This window comes from Tachysurus fulvidraco, chromosome 2 (assembly GCF_022655615.1).
Source record: "Tachysurus fulvidraco isolate hzauxx_2018 chromosome 2, HZAU_PFXX_2.0, whole genome shotgun sequence".
Classification (NCBI taxonomy): Eukaryota; Metazoa; Chordata; class Actinopteri; order Siluriformes; family Bagridae; genus Tachysurus; species Tachysurus fulvidraco.
Window position 1 is genome coordinate 3148045 of NC_062519.1, and position 16713 is coordinate 3164757.

Genomic DNA, 16713 nt, shown 5'->3' on the forward strand with positions numbered 1-16713 from the left:
GGGAGCAACACGAAACAAAAAAACGCCTCGCTAGATTAATAAAGTCAGGCAGCAAAACGCTGAACATCACAGAAGTTTGCGCTGTAGCGAGGGAGAAATACGTCACACTGAATAATTAAAGTGAAATCTGGATATTAATGAACAAATGGCTCGTCGAATCGCGACAAACTTAAAAAGAGGAAAAAAGATGAGAAAGATAACAGAACTGCTCAGGTGCAGAAGCACAGAGATGAACTTTTTATCCTTGTTGATGTGAAAGCCATTATTTAAAGCGACTGTGCCCTGGATTTGTCCAATCAGGGTCGTTCATGTTGGATATATACAGTATATACACAAATTAGAAGATTCCGGCAGGATTTAGACATTTAGACAGTGTGGAACATCAGGTTATGATGAGCCAGGATTCAGCCCCGGGGGAAATAGGTGCAGTGTGAAACCTCTAACTATATAAACCCAGGATTCCCTTTACCAGGGGTGCACTAGGACCCAGGGGACAAGATTAATGGAAGGAGTCTCCAGTGTCAGTGCTTTCTTTGCAAAATTATCAGAGATTTTCTGGTTTCTCTGTGACACGACATGCTGTGACTGTAGAGAAGAACGACAGTTTACTGTGTAATAAAGCTATAAATATTTTTTAAAACATTTAATTAATATAATTAATTATTAGAATAAAAGTTGAAAGTTTTGCCTTTATTCCACCTTTATAACTGATATTAGACTAGATAATAATAATAATAATAATAATAATAATAATAATAATAATAATAATAATAATAATAATAATAATAAGAGGAAGAAGAAGAAGAAGAAGAAGAAGAAGAAGAAGAAGAAGAAGAAGAAGAAGTCTACACCAAGCTAGTCTCACTAGTTACCTGGTACTAGCTAAGACTATATAAATATGTTGCACGTTAACCAGGTAAAATAGTAAATAAACAACTAGTTTAGTTTCTTTAACTAGTTTCTTTGTTGTCTGGTGAGACTTCTGGTGCCAGCCAGTGTGAAATAAACGTCATCTCTCTTTTTCCTTCTCCATGCAACTTTTCCAGGATCGATCTTTAGACTGTAGCAGTAGGTGAGCTGTGTGTTAAAGACCTACAGCTCTGCCGATTACTTTCTGCTTCATGTCGTTCATCTCCCCTGCTTCACCCTTTTCCCAGCGATGTAATGTTTTTGATTAAACGTGGATTAGGTGTGTGTGTGTGTGTGTGTGTGTGTGTGTGTGTGTGGGTTTGCTTGTTGTAGAAAAAAAAGGAATCCAGTGATGACCTTCTAAGGATCTTCTCTATCTGACTCCAGCTCCACACTGACCTGACTAGCTCAGTCCGGCAGGAATTATGCAGACTGTACAAATGCAAATAAAAGGTTTATTACAATCAGCAGTTTTTATAAGAATCCCAACAACCTTGAGAATCTTAGCCTTAAAAACATTGTCCTTTTATTCTTTTCATTCATTCATTCATTCTCTACCGCTTATCCGAACTTCTCGGGTCACGGGAGCCTGTGCCTATCGCAGGCGTCATCGGGCATCGAGGCAGGATACACCCTGGACGGAGTGCCAACCCATCACAGGGCACACACACACTCTCATTCACTCACTCACACACACTACGGACAATTTTCCAGAGATGCATCAACCTACCATGCATGTCTTTGGACCGGGGGAGGAAACCGGAGTACCCGGAGGAAACCCCCGAGGCACGGGGAGAACATGCAAACTGGGAATCGAACCCCCAACCCTGGAGGTGTGAGGCGAACGTACTAACCACTAAACCACCGTGCCCCCTTACTATTCTTTTCATAATGATTTTTTACATTACTCTTTACATAAAACCCTTAAAACAAAACCCTTCAGCTGAAACTCCCCACTTGATTTGTTTTTCTCTTTAGAAATTTAGGACATTTCTGGATCTTATTATGTGGCTTTTTCTGGCTAATTCTGATTTGATAGTCAACATGGGTACGTTTCTCAGAGCCACCATTCTTCCTTTTAAATGGTCTCATTGTGCAGTGTGAGTGTGAACTTCCTCAGATGTACCAACAGATGTACACTATAATTGATGCAGCATTTCGAGCTTCATCTACTTCTGAAAAGGTTAGACAGACTAAAGCCCTATTGGGATGGGATTAGTTTTACGTGGGGACGTGGAATAATGCAATTTTACCTCAGGACGTCTGTAATATTAATTGGCCAATTCGCACAGGACAAGACATCTCAGTAAAACTAGCAGAAGTGGGAAGGGTAACTCACTTTACGCACCACAGTAACCTCCTTGTCGTCATGTGCGTACGACGTTGCTTCCTGTTATCACGTGCGCAAACAGACAACTTGGCGCCTCCATTCTTGAAAAACGTGCCAAAAACTACTTTTAAACAGGAAATGACAGAATTTTACCGTACATATTTACAGCGGGTCTATTCGGACGGGATCAGTATTACCTGAGGTCATTTTTCCGGACCTTTTTACAGAAGGTAAAAGTCGCCGTAATCTTTACTGACATTGTCCGTAATGATTACCGAGATGGCACATTCGGACGGGACTAAAATCACAGAGAAGCTCTGGTAATAATTACTTTACCCCCATGTCACCCATGTAGAACTAATCCCGTCCGAATAGTGCTTAAAGCTGCTAAAACTCGTACAAAGCTAATAAACGCACCCACACATACTGTAAAACGCGGCCCAATAAACAGAGCTGGCGTCTGATACTACTCATGTTGTCTTCTCATCTTTGCCACACAAACACAAACAAAACATGCAAGATCTAAAAAATAAAATACTCCCCCAGTGAGTGTGTGTGTTTGAGGCAGCTAATGATGCCTATTTTTAGACACATTAGCAAAGCCTCAGGTGGCGTCTTCACTCTGTGTGATAGCACAAGAGCTGACCCAGGTCTCCATACCGTGAAAGTGTAGTACCTGGAAAATGAAGATGTCTCGGTCAGAGACGGACGCTCGTTCTCCCTGGAGTGTTCCCTCAAGGCAATATTCCCGCCTGTCAGACACTAATCCCGGCCACTAAACTAAGACAAACGAGGCACGGGAACGCAGAAACGGCTTAATATTACACCCCGGTTATGGATGACGGCGTGAGAAGGTTATTTGTCATTTCTGTCGCCATGCTGCATGCGGAGGACGTGAATAAACACGTGAAATATTCATCTGTCTTTGCGGGATAAGGGACAGAGTCTGTTGTGGTGTGTAATTTCCCCCTTCTGCCTTCAATGGGCAAGTTATTTTGGTTCTGTTTTGTCATGTGTCCAATATAAAAAATGTAGAAAGATTGAAGTGTCACGGTGCCATGGGGTCACAGCTGTCCCTGTTCCAGTAGTTGTCATGGTTACGGCGCATGACTACATTCCCTATCAGGCACTACGCTTCAGCGTATCACATGTATGTCGGCTGCACCAGCGCCACGTTCCGGTTGACGAGCATGTGTGTTTAAGTCGCATCTTCCGCATCGCATCGTTGTGTAGCATAGCATGTTGGTCTTTCTACCGCTAGATCCTAGGTTGTTGTTCGAACCCTGATGCTATGTGTTTATGTATATTTTATGTTGATGTCGGATGAGAACATTTTAGCATAATGCTACAGTACGCTACGAGAAGGTGATTTGTCTGGGTAGGAATAAACACACCAAGAACTAATTTGATTTTTATAAGTTGGATGAAGCTTGCTGTGTGGCAAACGAACTGAAAACTCGGCCCACTACCACCACCACCACCACCACCACCCAAACCCCTGAACTCTTTACAATCGCATCAAATTGTGTGTCATTTTGTCGTACAATAAAAATAACACTAAACTCAATTTTTTGTACACCATAATTAGTTGTGTCATGATGCAGTCAGCATGAATTTTCAGAACCCTATTGTTTACGTGTGTAGGTGATATGTATGGGATGTGGAAGCTCAGTGATTAAGGTGTTGGGTTGCTGATCGGCCGGTCATGGGTTCGAACCCCAGGTCCACCAAGCTGCCACTGCTGGGCCCCTGAGCAAGGCCTTCAGTTGCTCATTTGTAAGTCACTCTGGAAAAGGGTGCCTGCTAAATGCCATAAATGCAAATGTTTGACGAAAGCACAGTTTAAATATTGTGGATGTGGTAGCCTAGTGGTTAAGGTGTTGGGCTATCAATCGGAAGGTTGTGAGTTTGATTTCTACGTCCACCAAGCTTCCACTACTGGGCCCCTGAGCAAGGCCCTTAACCCGCAATTGTTCCGTTGTATAAAAATGTAAGTCACTCTGGATAAGGGCTAAAATTCTGTAAACATCTGAAACTCTGCTACAGATTTGGTGATCTGTCATCGCTGTCACATTTCTGCAGCATGAACGTGAAATATTAATCTTTAAAGCCGGACACGACTCGTGGTGTCGTGTCAAGTTCTTCCTCAAGTGTTATTTTTCCTTATATTATTACAGGTCCAGCGTTAAGCGTTGGTTTAATCCCTTCCCCCGCCGTTCGTCCTGAGCGTCACAATGACTCGGGGCAGGGACGTCTCTCACTCCAACAACAAGCTCTCTGTGTGTATGAACAGTCTGCCTCGTGTATCGTTATTAAACAACGCCTTCAGTGTTTAAAGCACAACAAAACTCTGATGCTAAGCTAATCTAAGTATCCTAGCAAAGATTACAACATGCCGTTTGTTTTCTTGATTTAATCCGTTTTCGCTGCCGCAACTGGACGTGTTTTAGAAAAGGTTTTCTGACTTTCACGCTGGATGGAGGCTATTTACTAAAAACAGAGCTCACGTCATTAGGAGATCTCATTGTTTCTGGGAACAGCTTGAGTAAATAATAAACAATGGTGAAGAAAGTATATGGAAAAATATAACAACAGCAACAACAAAAAAACAATCTAATAGGATTAATAGCTTAAAATATTTTTACCTGGTAAATCTTCTATAAATCTTATGAGTCAAACTGAACTAGTTAGAACCTGGAGGCATAAACTTTTTTATTTTTATTTATAGCATTTTGGCAGATGCCCTTATCCAGAACAACATACATTTGTATCTCATGTTATATAACTGAGTAGTTGAGGGTTAAGGGCCTTCCTCAGGGGCCCGGTAGTGGCAGTTTGATGGACCTGGGATTTAAAATCGGAGTAGTGATCTTCCGATCTTCAGATTACAGTACTAGTCCAACACCTTAGCCTCTAAGCTACCACTAAGTGCTGGCTCCAGAGACTCCTTGAAAAAATGATTACACACATTTATTAAACCCTTTAATGAGACACAAACAAGCACATTGATAGAAACCAACCTGGGATTTGTGGCTGACAGGAAAATAATCAAGACCTCCTGACCAATCAGGATGCAGAATTCAGCAAGCACTGTGGTGTAAATCAGAACCATCACATATTAGACGGCGGCCATAAAGCAGCAAGCGTGGAGGCGGCTGAAAGCTCAGGTCTCCCGCTGACAGCAGCGGTGTACAGATTTTACGACCTATAAATGGCCTCAACGAGATATGATTTAGTGAAACACATCGGTGTTGACAGTTTAACGAGCAGCTCCGGCGCGCCGTGTACAGCTCTGTTTGCACTTGGGTGTGACTATTAGCACACATTCTCCCTGACGTCCTGACGGCCCGGCACAGCTGATCTGGAAACAGTTCTCTGGTGTGTGGTGTGTAATGGAAACTGATCCCATATTCAAATAAAGAGACGAGGTGGCTTTAGGATGAATCATTATAGACTTTTAGATGACTCATGCCCTCTACACTGATTCACAGTTCAGTCCTTGTTTAAATATACTTGCTTGACTAGATTGTAGACAAACACAGTCATTTTTAAAAATGTGACCGGACCAAAAATCTAGAAATGCATTGTGATACCCTTAGTTTTACTTAAAAAACATCTATAAATAAATGAATTTATTCTGAAGGACATGATGTTGTTAAACTGAAGTGCTAATGCTCCATGTGGAATTTATGAATAATAAAATAATATACAATAATCATTAATGCTAACCTAATACACAATAATCATTAATGCTAAGCTAATACACGATAATCAGCAATGCTAACATTAAACAAAGATCATTAATGCTAACGCTAATACACGATGATCAGCAATGCTAACATTAAACAATGATCATTAATGCTAAGCTAATACACGATGATCAGCAATGCTAACATAATAAACAATGATCATTAACGCTAACGCTAATACACGAGATCAGCAATGCTAACATAATAAACAATGATCATTAATGCTAAGCTAATACGCAATGCTAACATAATAAACAATGATCATTAACGTTAACGCTAATACACGAGATCAGCAATGCTAATATTAAACACTGATCATTAATGCTAAGCTAATACACGATGAACAGCAATGCTAACATAATAAACAATGATCATTAATGCTAACGCTAAAAACAGACCCCACACTGCTAGTTTTTACACCTTTAAAAAAATATTTACAGGTTACCAAGTTGTTAGCGGTTTTGCCTGCTAGGTAAGACTAAGATTAATTCTCTAACCTTTAGAACTTGACAGTAAATGTGATGGATTCTGAGTAGCTTATTTCCTGCTAACCAGTTAGCTAACGCTATCTATACTGTTTGATAAGCTGCTTGTTCAGTTTGTTAGCTAATTAAAAGCAAAATCAAGCTAATTCCTTGTTGTGTCACATTTACACAGGTATCTTTCTCACCTGTTTAAAAATCCTGTACATCTTTTTATATCGAAAACCTGACAGATGAAGTAACTTATCCAAGACAAACTCATTAGATTAACGGGCTAGAAAGCAATAATTTAATTTTTAATAATATTAAATATTTTAATTAATATTTTTTTTATTTTTACAAAATGCCACTTAATCTAGAAAATGTTTACTGAACTAATTACTGAATAAATAAGGCCTGATTTGAAAAATAATAATACAATATAAATAAATAAATAAATAAATAAATAAATAAATAAATAAATAAATAAATAAATAAAAAATGCTAGCCAAAGCCAGGTTTGAAGATGATGTATTGACTGGTGTGCAGTTTTTCCCAGTACTCATTTAACCCAGGCCTAGTGAGAGAGTCAAAAATAACAACAGACTGAATTGAAAGGAAGTTTTCAGTAAACATCGTATCAGGAAGTTCGTATTTATGAGTTTTAATGACAACTAAAAAAGCTTGAAGAGAGGTGTGACTTCAGGAAGAATGATAGGTGGGCGTTATGTCAGATCCCGTATTTACGAGTTGAACGCACACGAACGTCACCACAAAGTCGTCAGAGTTTGTTATAGCTCAGAGTTTACGAGTTGGGGGCATGTCTGTCATTAGGGGGGCGTGTGAATTTTAGATTTTAACAGTATAATTCATCGAATGTTTACTCATTTTAGAATCTGATTTGAGGTATTCCAGCTTATTAAATGTTTGGTTTATGATGGCAATTATTGAAATCCAAGCAACCCGGGTAAGATTTAAGCACTAAAATGTGAGAAAATGTTTGATTACAGTGCGATGTGTAACAATCATGCTTTTAGCAGCTTCATGAATTAATTAAAAACATTTAAAAAAGCTAAAGGCACCTGATGTGTTTGTTGTCCTTCATTTTATGATACAGGTTAATAAAGGTTACTGTATTTTTTGTAGTTAATTAAGCTTCATGTCCATCTCGCTTCAACGGATGTGACTCGAACGCACCGGACGTCGTATTTACGACTAAAGAACTCGGAAAACCACGAACCACTGCCTTCATGTTGCAGAGTGAACCAGCCACGTACATGTCTTAGCCAATCAAATTAGAGAATTCAACATGTATATAAATTCGTCATCTGAACTACTGAGTGCACGGTCCAGATTTGGTGCACGTGCCTGCTCTAAAATCAAACTAACACGAGTTTTGGATTATTTTATGAATTATTTACCTCCATCGATACACAGCTGTGATAAATAATAACTGAATAAATTTTTTTTATGCCTTTAAAATCAAAGTATCTCAATAACACAATCATCTCTCGTAGGCCTGCCATGTTTTTTGTGTACAGTTGCCACCTAAACAGTCCAGAAATATCACCAGCTTGTGTATGTTTAATATGTTCACGCCTGACTCACCGCACGTCATAACCTCTAAACAAGCAAAAAAGCATTAGAGCATTAGAGCATTAGAGCGTTAACGTTAGCAAGGAATCTGCAGATCGAGCAAGATTTTTAGTTAAAAAGCTCTCAGAAGCTCTTTAGCATTTCTATCAACTGTCAATCTTTTGCTGTCATTTCAATACAATTAACACCCCCCCCCCCCAAATATACAGTTCTATTTCAGCTCACATTTTACTTCCATGTGTCAGAAATCTCACCCAGTCCTGTAATCTGTAAAAGAGGACATGAAAAAAAGAATGATGTGATCCCATGACTCTTCATCCCTGTCCTGATTTTCCCTCCACTTTAGTCACGATTGTGTAACACTTGTGATTTACCAGCGGTTTATTTCCCTCCTGGTCCATTTCAATTTCTGTGTTTCCCCTCGATCGTGGATTTGTGAGATTTGATTCGATTACAGGATGCGTTCTAAATTTCTTTAGAACCAATACATTGATCAGATGCTGAAATATATGAAGTTGTTGAACGATTACTTAACATGTTCATTTTTTATTAACTGATATAAAAGACTGAAATATGGACAAATTTCAATAATAAAAAAAAGTATAGAAATGATTTTGTATATTTTCTTCAGTAAACGTTTGTATCACTTGATGATGACACGTCGTACTTTTTATCCATTTACAGTAACACTTGATGACACGAACGTTCCCGAAGTTAAACTCAGATAAAGTCGGAGCTTTACTTCGGACTGACACCGGAGACTCCTTCCATAAACGTCAAATAAATAAACATCTCCTTACAGAAAACATTGCGATTTCACAAATAATCAACAATACACTTAAAAAAAGTTCAGTGTACTAGTCCCTGTAAATGAGCTGTTGCCATGGAAATGGTAAGGCATTCGAACGAATGGATGTTGTATCGACCCGTGTATATTTTATTGGACAATAAAATGCTCTACATCCTGGAATCAAAGCTGCAAATATTCTCCTGCTTTTTTTTAATCCTTCATCCATTCACAGACTAGCAACGATTTATGTCATCAGCACCATGTTTAACTAAATACACTTCCCCAAATCTGAGCACACGCACACACACACACACACACACACACACACACACACACACACACACACACACACACACACACACACACACAGCATTAGACGAGTATACCTGTCCAAACCAAACATGCTGTGGGTTTGTATTGAATGTCAATCAGGGCTGATAATAGTGGCGAGCCCTGGGCATTGTGCACATGGTAAAAAGGGGCTATTAGCTCACAGGACCATGAACAGCAGCATTAACAAAACATGGAGAGTGAAGAGGACGAGCTGAGAGGCAATCTCCACCGCTGACCTGCAAATCCAATGATCACCATGTTAGTTTAGCGTGACCTCCTTTCCATGTCTGACTAAAATAAAAAAAAAAAAAACACCTCACAGACCAAGTGAGCTAAATTGGTAGTGCACTATGGGTGGGAGGGGCTTAATCTTCCTCTCACCTGTCAGTCACTGAATGTATATGGAAGCGGGCCGATTTGTTTCCACAAGTTCCAGCAGTTCATGTCGGCTTCACATGTCTCATTAGAAGCTTGCGTTGTCTTAGCTCTCACACTTGGTACCTGTGGTGTGACGGTGTTGGCAGTTTGACCACAATTAAAGTAGAAAATGTACACAAACGTACCGAATCTGGCAACAAGATGAAAACCAAACATCATGTCAATGTCAACATCAGTGAGAACTTTTTCAGAGGAAAAAGCCCTCATTTCAGAGGAAGCTATTAGAAATGTCAAGGAGAGAGGAAGTTTATGATGAAGCCAGTCAGGGCATTATTAGAGTCAGGAAGTTATTAGAGAATATTTATATCACATTCAAAGGAAAGGAGAATTTTTGGTGTATTTCTCTGATTGTGAGTATCTTACTGTTTTAGAACGTTTTTCACTTGTAATAGTAAAGAAAATAAATCCGTAATTCATGATAGCTAGAAATATCCCTGACTGTATCTGTATTGTTGTTGTTTTTTTTAGTCACACAATGAATCGGTGGATTTATGGATATTAAATTTAATCATATAAAATCGATCATCGAGGTTTTAATAAAAATAGGAAGGTAATATGATTGACTGTGGTCCAAGTTTACTTTTTGGGTAAAAGAATAAAAAGTCGTGTTAGGTTAGCATTAAAATGTGTCCGTTTTTCCGTTGTTGGGAAAAACAAAACAAATCAACCTTTTAGTGCAAATTAGATTCTGTCCTGAAAGGGGGTACAAACATTTGCACACAAGACAATGGATCTCTATTAAATGTTTTTAAAAAAATAGACAATTTTAGGGAAATATTCCTTATTACTCCCCCGTCGCTCCAGAACCCAGACGGTGTCTGTTATTGCTTTTCTGATATTGGGCTGATTTGGCTCCAGAGGCGGTAACTTTCTTCAATATTGCATTATTAAACCTTTTCCGACTCTCTCTCGGTTCCTACTGCGATATTTAAGATCTCTGTCTCTTCACAGGGTCGTGTTTTTCCAGACCCGAACTCAATAATCGACTCTGGAGCTCACCCTCAGAAGCCATGCTCTCTTTTTCTTTTCCTTTCTTATTTGCCCATTTCATCTCTCAGAGGTAATTTCTCCCACTCTAATTTGACTCCAATAAGCAATAATGCCTCTTATTTGTCTCCGTTCAGTGAAACTCAACTGGGCAATTATCAGAAATCACCTTCTCGAGAGGCACTAACTCAGACGCCAAGGTGAATTATTATGAGTCACAGCAAAGCCAAAAGCAAACATTCGAGCCGAGAACGAGCCGTTTCAGCTCTCGCAATATTCAACGGAAGAGCCGGAATATAAACATAACTACAGCCGAGAGGAATCGGTTCAATATTCAGAAGATTTTATTGGAAAGTTCACAGAAGAAAATGTCTTCACTCGCTCCTTCAGATAGTATGAACGAAAATTCAAGCAAACTTAAGTTTTTTTTTCAACATGGCCACGGATTTATTCTGTCGTATCGAGTGATATCAACACGATGACTATCATAGGAAGTCCTTACAGATGTGAATCCTGTGCTGTAAATTTCAGCAAAGTTTTAATGTTTAATGTAAAACAAAACAAAACAAAACAAAAAACACAAAGAGGCACAAAAAAACACCTAAAACACAGTAAATCAGATCACAAATTTGAAAAAAGCTGCAAAATCGAGCGTTTTTGGTCATAAAAAAAAGACAAACAACTCTTGGAGCGACGGAACAGTTCAGGAGCTGAGGCTTGTACTTGAGGAAGTGAAATCTTCGGGTGTTATTTACTTTAGAATTCGATTTTACTAAAAGATCACGTCACGATATTGACGTTATCCGATGTATTCGTTTCTACTGTGATTATTTTATCACTATATCGATATGTAGTCGTTTTTCTAACCACTTGACTGTGGTTGGATACTTAATGAATAATTTCCTTTCTTTTAACTTCGACCTTCGAAGTTATCATTCTCTCAACCAGCTAGCGGCTTTATGCTAATTAACAGAAATGGTGGATTTCATTTTTATTTTATTTACATTTCACTTTAATACACGAAACGATCAAGAATTGTAGCGAGTCATCACCTACACTGAGAAATTCGAAACATTTTTGTTTTACGTTTTAATGCTTGTTTAAGAGAAGTTACTTTTCGACGTGCTAACATTATCTTTATGCTCTCGCTTGAGGAAGACTGACTTGCGCTTTTCCACAAGTCCTGCTTTTATTACTGAAATTTTTAGCTCTTTATTTATGAGTCATGAGAAGTTTGGTGCGTAGATCAGCACTATGAAAACCGGTTAGCTAGCTGTCGAAGCGGCGCTTTATTTCTAGACTTTTTTTTTATATTTAATCAAGTCTTGTATTGCTCACGAAGGAACTTAACAGGATGTGTGTGTATGGAGAAAGGTATTTATCTCTTACTGGGGACCTCAGTAAACAGAAGGAAAAGGAACCTGAATATCTGATTCGCTTTGTACCTGACAATAAGCTTGTGTTCATGAGGAAAATATATATATATTTTTTTCAATTAAAAAAAAACAAAAAAATAAAAAACTAACAAACAAAAACAACAAAATAAAATGAAAGATGTGAAAGGTTTCATTTTAGTTATTGAGGTCAGCAGAAGGTCCTTGTAAAGACAATAAGACAGTAAGTGTGTGTGTGTGTGTGTGTGTGTGTGTGTGTGTGTGTGTGTGTGTGTGTGTGTGTGTGTGTGTGTGTGTGTGTGTGTGTGTGTGTGTTTAAAATGCAACATTGATGTGGTGTGTGAGAGCAAGAAAATAACCAAGTTAAAAAGAGGAGAAAAAAAGAGTTCAGAGATGGTGTCATATCCTGATGAGTATCTTGTTTGTTTGTTTGTTTGTTTGTTTGTTTGTTTGTTTGTTGTTTGTTTGTTTGTTTGTTTGTTGTTTGTTTGTTTGTTTGCAGTTTGACTTGAGTTTGACTTGACTTGAATTTTTCTTATATATATGGGCTTTCAAATGCTTCAAGCATAATAATAATAATAATAATAATAATAATAATAATAATAATAATAATAATAATAATAATAATAATAATAATAATAATATCACAGCCCGCTTTTTAAATATTCAAACATTATGCAAATATCTGGTTTATTATTCAAATATACATGATACCTTTTCACCTTTTTTTCAGTGAGCATTTTATTATTATTATTATTTATTTTATTCAAAAAACTTCCTGTATTATTCCTGTATTTTCCACCCACACAATAGAGAGAACACAATATACTCCACGTGAACATTATTTCGAGGTTTTTCAGGTGGGTTTGGATTCAACTTTAACAGAACAAACTTGAAGAGTAACAAATAAAAAGTAATAACTTTGATAATAACAATAACTGGTCATGATAACAACAACAGATCTCTAACTAAACGAAATAATTCCCTCTGGGACAACCAGTCATCTCTACAACACTGTGTGTGTGTGTGTGTGTGTGTGTGTGTGTGTGTGTGTGTGTGTGTGTGTGTGTGTGTGTGTGTGTGTGTGTGTGTGTGTGTGTGTGGTTTTAAGATGCAACATTGATGTGTTGTGTGAGAGCAAGAAAATAAACAAGTAGCAAAGTTTTAAAAAAAGAAAGCATTCGTTTTGCATCCTGATGCATCGTAAAGCATTTTAACACCTCAACAGATGAATGAATTAGTCAATGATCTACAGATCAACACACACACACACACACACACACACACACACACACACGCGCACTCTGTGACCTCTTCCAGCCTGGCACTCTGGAGCGTGACTAGCCTGAAAAATCAAAGCAACAAGTTCCTGTTTCCGAATCAGAGCTCGTATGTTTGTGGCACTGCAGTTTATACTTACAGGAGAGGACGAGGAGCGTTGTGTGTCCCTGATGCTGCTGCTGCTGCTGCTGAGGACGAGGACGAGGACGAGGACGACACCAGGCCCTCCAGCTTCTTTGGCAACACTAATAAATCCACAACTGGGGGATATGTGTGTGCGTATGTGTGTGAGAGTTGGAGGTGGACACACACACACTCAGAGTCTGTCCCCCGTCTCCACAGGCTGCTCCTGCACTGCCTTCTCTTCTGCTGCTTTTCATACGAGGCCCTCCGTCCCTCCCCCCCACCACCGAGACAGAGAGAGAGAGAGAGAGAGAGAGAGAGAGAGAGAGAGAGAGAAGCAAAAAAAAAAAACAGCAACAACTGAAAATATGAAAGAAAAATACAGGAAGCAAATGTGTCTCTGTGAAGGATTTTATAATCAGACTCAGTCTCCACCTCCGCTTGCCTCCCCGCCCCTATTGTTATGGCAACGACCAATAGCGTGAGCCTATGATCCTCTCACATGGGGCTAATGCAATATGGTTATGTATGTATATGTGAAGTGTGTGTGTGTGTGTATGTGTGCATGGTGGCTGTGGCTTCTCTAAATAGCAAACATGGCCACTGGAGTCTGTACTGAATGTTGTGGGCTCCACACACACACACACACACACACACCCTCACACACACCCTCACACACACTCCTCAGACAGCAGTTATATAATAACATCTGCTGAATGCTCCATTCTTGATTTTCTCTAACAGGTTCTGCAGCTACAAACCCCAGGTTTATATTAATCATCTCGTTCTACTCCGATACGGTACGGTTGCTATAGTAACAGCTCATACACACACAGAGGGACTCCTATGGCGGGAAACAGATTTAACAAGGTGTGTAATCAGAGATACGGTGAAGGTTTCCGTAAGGAGATGTTTATTTAACGTTTAGGGAAGACGTCAGTGCTCGGAAAAGGTGGAAGTGATGCTTTAAAGTTTTCTGATATGTGAAAGTTTGTAACAAGCTGTGAGACTTTTTGTCTTTTGGTTCTGTAAGATAGAAAAAGAGGAAACGAGACTCTGTGAGGAAACAAATGTTTATAGCGCTCACATAACTGAGAACAGGAACTAAAAGAATATCTGATGTAATCCTGAAATAAATAATTAGCATACGAGTCACACAACTGGGAACAAAGCGACCCTGCCTGCGATTGGCCGACGCAAAGTAGGTGTGGCTAAAACGTTCAGTTCATCCGTCCATCCGTCATCGTAAATTATTATCATATTTAACACTTTCTTCTTTCTGTTAAATAATCACTTTCTGAGTGTTAAGAGCATTTTTTCCCCGTGATCCATTATAAGAGTTATATAATGAAATATAATGAAATAGTCCAAGTTATTTAAATATTTTTTTCTGGAAAAGAATGGAATGAATAAATAAATAAATAAATGCCATCATGCCAATTTGATGCATTATAAGAGTTACATAAGATATAATGAAATAGTCCAAGTTATTTAAATATTTTTCTTTTTTCTAGAAAAGGATGGAATGAATGAATGAATGAATGAATGAATGAATGAATGAATAAAAATAAAAAAATAAAAAAATAGATAAAAAAATAGATAAATAGATAAATAAATAAATAAATGCCATTATGCCAATGTGATGCATTGTAAGAGTTACATAAGCTATAATGAAATAGTCCAAGTTATTTAAATATTTATTTTTCTAGAAAAGAATGGAATGAATGAATGAATGAATAAACAAACAAACAAACAAATAAATAAATAAATAAACAGATAGATAGACAGACAGACAGACAGATAGATAGATAGATAGATAGATAGATAGATAGATAGATAGATAGATAGATAGATAGATAGATAGATAGATAGATAGATAGATAAATAAATGCCATTATGCCAATGTGATGCATTATAAGAGTTACATAAGCTATAATGAAATAGTCCAAGTATTTTAAATAATTTATTCTGGAAAAGAATGTAATAAACAAACAAACAAACAAATAAATGAATGCCTTTAGGTATTTAAAAATGTTTAAATCAATTGATCGAATATTCTTGTGTTCTCTCTTGTGTGAATTTTTTGATTTAGATTTTTTTAGGTTTTTGGAAATATATCAAAATTTGCTCAGTCCAATTCGTTACTGGCTCTTAGTCGAGTGTAAAAGCTCAGTGCACAAAGTTAAAATAAAATCTAACATGAAAACGTAGTAAATGTTCTTTATTGACTGCATTCATTCTTTTGTACAAAAGAGCAGAGGTAGAGTTTCCCAGAGCTACGAGCTTCTTTAAGCTCCAAGTTTCCATGATAGCGGCATTTCAGTTGGAGGTTAAATGGGTCTGTGTCAGTTAGGGGGGGTGACACATAGAGGTATGTTATTTAAGGGCCCTGTCAGTTGTTATATTGGGTGTGTCAGTTGGGGGTGTTATTTGTGGTGTGTCAGTTGGAGCCATGTCAGTTGGGGGTGTGTTATTTGAGGGTGTGTCAATTGGGGTGTGTTATTTAGGTATGTGTTAGTTGGGGTATGTTATTTGGGGATGTTTCGGTTGGGGGTGTTATTTGAGGTTGTTAGTTGGGGGTGTTATTTGAGGATGTGTCAGTTGGGGGTATTATTTGAGGATGTGTTAGTCGGGGTGTTATTTGAGGATGTGTCAGTTGGGGGTCCATTAGTGAATGTTTTTCTAATTTAGAATTTATAATGTTATTGGTTTATGAGGCAAATTACTGACCCACAAGCAAACTGGGTAACATTTAAGCACCAACAAGAGACAAACGTTTTGATCACGTTGTAAGTTGGAGCCGAACTTGCTCAAGACAGTGGAGATGATCGTGGACTTCAGGAGAAACCCCCCTGCTCACCATCATGGACAACATTGTTACAGCAGTGGAGTCAGTCAGATTCCTGGGAACCACAATCTCCCAGGACCTGAAGTGTGACATTCACATTGATTCCATTGTGAAAAAGGCTCAGCAGCTTCACCAACTTAGGAAGTTCAACCTGCCACAGGATCTGCTGAAACAGTTCTACACTGCCATCATTGAATCCATTCTCTGCACTTCAGTAACTGTTTGATTCAGCTCAGCTACCAAGTCCGACCTCAGAAGACTACAGAGGGACACACTCACTCAGGACCCCTCACACCCAGCACACTCACTCAGGTCCCCTCACATCCAGCACACTCACTCAGGACCCCTCACACCCAGCACACTCACTCAGGACCCCTCACATCCAGCACACTCACTCAGGACCCCACACATCCAGCACACTCACTCAGGACCCCTCACATCCAGCACACTCACTCTGGTCCCCTCACATCCAGC

General features: G+C 38.6%; 1 protein-coding gene across 3 annotated transcripts in view; it reads right to left on the bottom strand.

The window, feature by feature from the left end:
• Window positions 1-13708, bottom strand: part of cdk18 (cyclin dependent kinase 18) — a 72124-nt gene extending 58416 nt beyond the window's left edge. For 2 of the 3 annotated variants that reach the window (XR_007139924.1, XM_027154835.2), the window contains exon 1: window positions 13408-13707. The gene's annotated coding sequence lies outside the window, so the exon portion shown is untranslated. Of the gene's footprint in view, window positions 1-13407 lie in introns of all 3 variants that reach the window. The other variant, XM_027154836.2, reaches the window with a different exon arrangement.
• Window positions 13709-16713: the final 3005 nt, after the last annotated feature.